The sequence below is a fragment of the Bactrocera neohumeralis genome, chromosome 6 (assembly GCF_024586455.1).
Source record: "Bactrocera neohumeralis isolate Rockhampton chromosome 6, APGP_CSIRO_Bneo_wtdbg2-racon-allhic-juicebox.fasta_v2, whole genome shotgun sequence".
Classification (NCBI taxonomy): domain Eukaryota; kingdom Metazoa; phylum Arthropoda; class Insecta; order Diptera; family Tephritidae; genus Bactrocera; species Bactrocera neohumeralis.
The window spans coordinates 8,869,660-8,875,659 of record NC_065923.1 but is presented as its reverse complement, the minus strand read 5'-3'; positions in this window follow the sequence as shown (position 1 = coordinate 8,875,659).

Below are 6,000 nucleotides of genomic sequence, written 5' to 3'. Positions count from 1 at the left end.
GTGCATAATTAATGCAAATGTGGTGATTTTCTTTCTTTAATTACTCAAACTGCAGCTTTACTTTTCCCCACACGTTCAGCTAAAGTTGTAGTATATAATGTGACCAATGAAGATTTTAAAATCCATCCGCGAATCTAATATGATATCCCGCTCGAGTTACGACCTTCCTCACATACAAGTATATGCAAACAGTACTCGATTTGGTTGTTTATACAACTTCTTGTACTCATTTACTAACAGTATCCAGTTTGGGTATGACATTCACTGCACTTAACGGGTTTATTATCTGATCGTCATCGGAACATCTGACTGAAGTGTATTAAATTGCAATACGCATATCGAATTTAATCCTCTGATATCAACAATTATTTAATAAAAAGTGGACGCGTATGAATTTGCAAGTTATTTCTTTCCAGTTTATCCTTTTGACCACTTGACCCACATTTCGGTGCGCAAAAATCATAATTTAAAATCCCTATGTAACATGTAAGTTACTACAACTGTCAATTTCATGTCACAGCTTTACAATAATGAAGAAGATTAATGCTTTAATTTAATATTTGGAAAAGCGAACCGTTAAAAATATTTCAACGCAATTTCTTGGCGTTTTAGGCCGTCCCTTTATTAAGTCAATTGAATTAGAACGGGGTTTTCACTAAGAGCGCTAAAAAAGTTTTTTTTTTTAATAAAACAGAAGTCCAGACGCTGAACCCAATTTTCGACGGTTTTCAAGCATAATTCTTCATTCGTACGAAGCTCACCAATAGTCGCTGGCTTGTTGGCATAGACCGTAGACTTGACGTAGCCCCACAAGAAATACTCTAGTCTCAAATCGCACGACCGAGGCGTCCAATTGACTGGGTTTGGTTTAACAAACGTGAACATCAATAAATCGATTGTGACATTCGCTGTGTGCTTTGTGGCGCTGACCTGTTAGAAACACATATTGTCCAAGTTCATATCATCCAATTCGGGCCAAAAATATTCGGTTATCATGCAGCGATTCCTATTTACAGTAACGTGCGGGTCTTGATCATCACGGAATAAGTACGCCCCAATGACACCGTCGGCCCCTTAACCGCACCAAACCGTAATTTTTTCGGGATGCAATGGTGACTCACGGAGTAGGTGTGAATTTCTGCCTGACCAATAACGCATATTTTGCTTATTGACGGAGCCGTTCAGACAGAAATGATCCTCATCGTTGAAAATGATGTTTCAATGAAAATCCGGATCATTTTCAAGTTGTTGCACAGCCCAATTCACGAACATACGACGATTCTGGTGGTCAAGCGGCTTCAGTTTTTGCGTCAATTAGATCTTGTAAGGATGTAGGCCAAGATCTTTTCGGAAAATTCGCCACAACGACGTCACAGAGATACCCAACGCTTAAGAACGACGTGTGAGAGACTGATTTGAGTCTTCCTCAACTGATACGCTTACGGCAGCAATATCCGCGACACTAAAGCCAGTTTTTAGCCACTTTTTGTCTCACTGGCACTGGAACATTTTTACTGTGCCTATGGACTCAAATTTTTCCACTAGACGCTGAATTGTTGATCTGACAGCACGATTATGACGACTATGAATTGGACGTAGCGCTCTTACACTTGAGACCACTGACTCCGAATTTCTATATATTCTATATAAAATATGGCGTCGTTTGCTGAGTCTACCGGTCTACTGTTCTAGCGTCCCTATTGAAAAACCCTATACATTAAGCACTTCAAACAAACGACTTTTGAATGACACTCCTTAATTGAGATCAAACTAATTAAGTACTGGGACTAAGAAATATTGATTATTGATTGCTACTAATTTTAGTCCATAAGCTATAAAGCTGTAGGCAGAGATATATGTATGTATGTTTGGTGTTTAAAATTGTATTTCAATCAATCAACATTTGACTTCGATAAATAAAGACACTGCAAGCCAACCAAATATTGAATAATTAGTTCAACCCGTCGAACGCTTAATCTGCTGTTCAGTGGAACATTCAATTTTCTACCACTAAAGTGAATTTTATCTCAAATGACTTATTGTAGTTTCATCACACTCGACACCTTAGAAAAGCGATAACTTATTTGCACCAACAAATTCGCATCAGTCATCGCTATCAACCAACATTACACCACATAAACAAGGCACCGCTGTATGCTTCATGTGGGAAACAACAACAAACAAAACGGCAATTCACTAAACTTATAACGCTTATTAGTCAACGTAAAGCAGTAGAGTCTTAGAAGAAACACTCATGAAAACCGCGGCGAATTTCAGCTCGCATTGATACGAACAATGAAGTAGATGAACCAGGCTCTTGGGATGATTAATGGCACGCACGCACACGCGTTCGACTCAGCAACATTAACCGAGAACAATAAGCTCATAGTATTTGCTCAGTGCGTTGATTAAAATGAAGCTTTGCTCTGACAGATGTTTCGAATGTCCTTGAGCTCACTGTTTTGTAGAGACATAGACACCGCTGAGCCGGATTCGCAGCGGCAGCAGCAAAGTATGAACCACAAGTTGGATTAGATACAGCAGCTGGAACATGCGTCGGAATAATTGAATTCAGTTCGTGATGGAAAGCTTGTAGAATTTATTTCAAGAATTGACAACTAAGCAAAACAGTGAATGACTAACATGACGAACTGCTGCAGACATAAGTATATGTATTTCAATCATGTAATAAGATATACTCCGAGCTGGTACGTTACCCTCGAAAAATTCAGTCATAAACTTAGCAGTTAGGGTAAGCCTGCTCAATCTGCGCTGCTAGAAAGAGACGCTGAAGCTTTAGACATACAAATTAATTGAAATTGACGAAACCTAGTTACTTCTGAGTTAGTATATACAACAGCTAACATTATAAAAATATATATCAGTTCACTTCATATTTATAATTTTCCCTTCGCTACCCTTGCCATCTCCTTAATGTTTTCCGGCACATTTGCATACAATTAAATCTTTTCTGAATCCGATCCCATGTATGTATGTATGTATATGAAGAGCAACAACAATGCAACATATTCGGTTCACCTGGCCAAGCATGCCGTTAAACACGCTGCTTATGCACCTAGGTATGGGAATATATGAGCGTATCACTCGTTACCCATTCGCTTTTGGACGCGTTGATGATGACGACGTTGAAAAAACAGCAAACAAATTACAAGAAAAACCATCGTAGGTTTTTTCCTCGGCCACTTATGGTGCTTGTGGCTTCTTATGCGGAAAATGCTTATGAGTTGACTAAATTGCTAAGCGCTAAACAAACGCCACAAATCAACAGAAAATGTGGGAATTAAGGGGATAAATCAAGCGACATAATTTCATGTAATTGAATGGAAAAACTCACTGACAGTTGCAAAATTTTAATTGAGCCATAAAGTGTCTAAAATTTTCCTAATTCTCTACGACGATATAAATAAGGTCGCTGTTTCGGAATTCTGGTACTTCGCCACACACTCTCAATATGCTACTTAGCGCCGTTAGCGATGCATGCATCCACGTACACATCACATCCGTATGTATTTGTTGCATGCCTGTGACGCATGACATGATAATGGCTAATAAATAACCGAATACAAAACATTCGCACGTAGCAAACAAAAATTCACTTAAAGCGAATAAAATGCTGCACCACTGCTACTGCGAATGTACATACATACATGCATGACATTTGAGCACACATACAAGCTGACGCGGCTGGTGGCCAATGAGAGCGCCCGGCTTGTAATTTTCATGTGTTCAGTCATGAAGTTTCTTTGGACACTCTCTTTTTCTGATTACCAAATGAATTAATTGGTTTACATAAAAGTGTCCAACCCATTCACCGGAAGAGCGCAAACCCAAAGTAGTGTCATAAATAAATATTGGACCATGAATGCACCAATTACACCATTGTTGCTTTGTCTTTATCTCCATTTTATTGGCGCTTTATTAGCTGAACATTTTTTTCTTCAAAAGATTTCTATTTCCTCTGATTGGCTCCATATCTCTGTCTTAAGAGGTACAGTTTCTTTTCAACTGTGGAATGTTGGGCTCAAAGCCTATCGGCTTACGGTGATCTGCATCGATATCGCTGCAGAGCGTAGTGGAACCGCATATCAATATAGTAATACAGTAGCAGTTCACGCGAACACCTATCGCACCGTGAACTACCTGTGTTTATTGGCAGCAATAAACCAAAAACAAGAAAACGAAGAAAGCATGCAGTAGAAAAATGTGTTTGGTTATAAAATCGTCAATTTGATATCGCTTTTGTAATCGGAGTAATCCACGTTTGTGTATTTGTCCATCAAACACATACATATACCGATTTATAGAGCAGCGCAGAAGTGCAGTTTTTGAAACGGAAAAAGAAAGCATTGCACTTACCGTTAACACTGCGATTGCATGATTTGACAATTGAACTCAAATGTCAGGTACAAATAGCAATTATAGTTAATATCAATGCATAACTCGAATTTGACCCTTAATTTTGAATGGGTGTTGAATAAGTTGACCGGTAATCTAGACTAAAATAGTAATTGAAGAAAGAACCCGTTCCCACAACAGTCGGGTTTAAGTAACCGGAACGAATCCGGATTTTTAACCGGCCAGTGACTGTCAACTGGGCAACATTTCTCGAAATTACTCCATGAATGTTTTCCGTCGCTACAAGAACAACAACAACTAGAAGAAAGAATGGTTAGCATACGAAAGGCTCATAGCAGAGCGATGAAGCCTTACAGAGGGCAGCAAGTATGCTGAAGCCGCGTCAGCTGTAATATTGGGTAGTCGAAAAAGTCTTTTCGTATTTCTAATCAAATTTCAACATATTTTTTTTTATTTATAATGAACTTCAATGAACCAAATATGTGCCATTTTGGTCGAACACTTTTTGCCGTTTTTCCGCTTTAGACATTATTCCACTAGTGTAAAACTTTTCGGGTTTCTCGGCGAAAAACTACGACAAGTAATTTTCACAGGCTTCTTTTGAAGCCAACTTTACTCCATTAAGGGAGTTCTGCATTGACCGAAACAAATGGTAGTCCGATGGTGCAAGGTCAGGGCTATATGGTGGATGCATCAAAACTTCTCAGCTAAGCTCTCCTAGTTTTTGCCGAGTCATCAAAGATGTGTTTGGTATAGTGTCTGGACGAAGCCCTTTCTGTTGATCAAATCTGGCCATTCTTTCGATTGCTTGCTTCAATCTCATCAGTTGTTGACAGTAAAATGTAGAATCAATCATTCGACCAAGCTGGAGCAGCTCACAATGGATGATTCCATTCAAATCTCACCAAACACTCAGCATAACCTTTTGAGGCGTTAATCATTGCGGCCATTTGTTGAGCTTCACTACGCTTGGACCATGATCTTTTTCACACATTATTGTCGCATTTGATCCACTTTTCGTCTCCTGTTACCATTCGCTTCAGAAATGGTTCGATTTCATTTCGTTTCGGCAAAGAATCGCAGATGTTAATTCGATCCATTCAATTTTTCACAGACAATTCATGTGGTACCCAATCGAGCTTCCTTTTGTAGCCAGTCTTTCTTAAATGGATCAAATCGTTTGATGATGAATGTTAAGCTCCTTAGCGAAGTCATGGCTGCTTATGTGATGGTCCTGGTCAATCCTTTCCATAATTGCATCGACTTTTTCAACGATAGGTCGACCAGAGCGCGGTGCATCTTTCACATCATCACTTTTTCCACTATCCTATATTAATACTAAATATTCGCCTACCTGCGGCCGCTTGTTCCCGACTTTTATAACATCAATATACAGCCAACAAATCTCTTGGCGGTTACAACAATCAATTCTATATAAACCCTGTAGAACTTCAATTTGGCAGGCTTTTGCTTTCGGTGCTGTATATCAAAATCTGCATATGGAGTCATGAATTTTCAATTTAATTAAGTTTCCGCAATTCTACGACTGCGAAGCAACTTTTATGAACCACGAAACATTAAAATATTGACAGCCTTTAGCGAAAATTAATTTCATACTTTGTA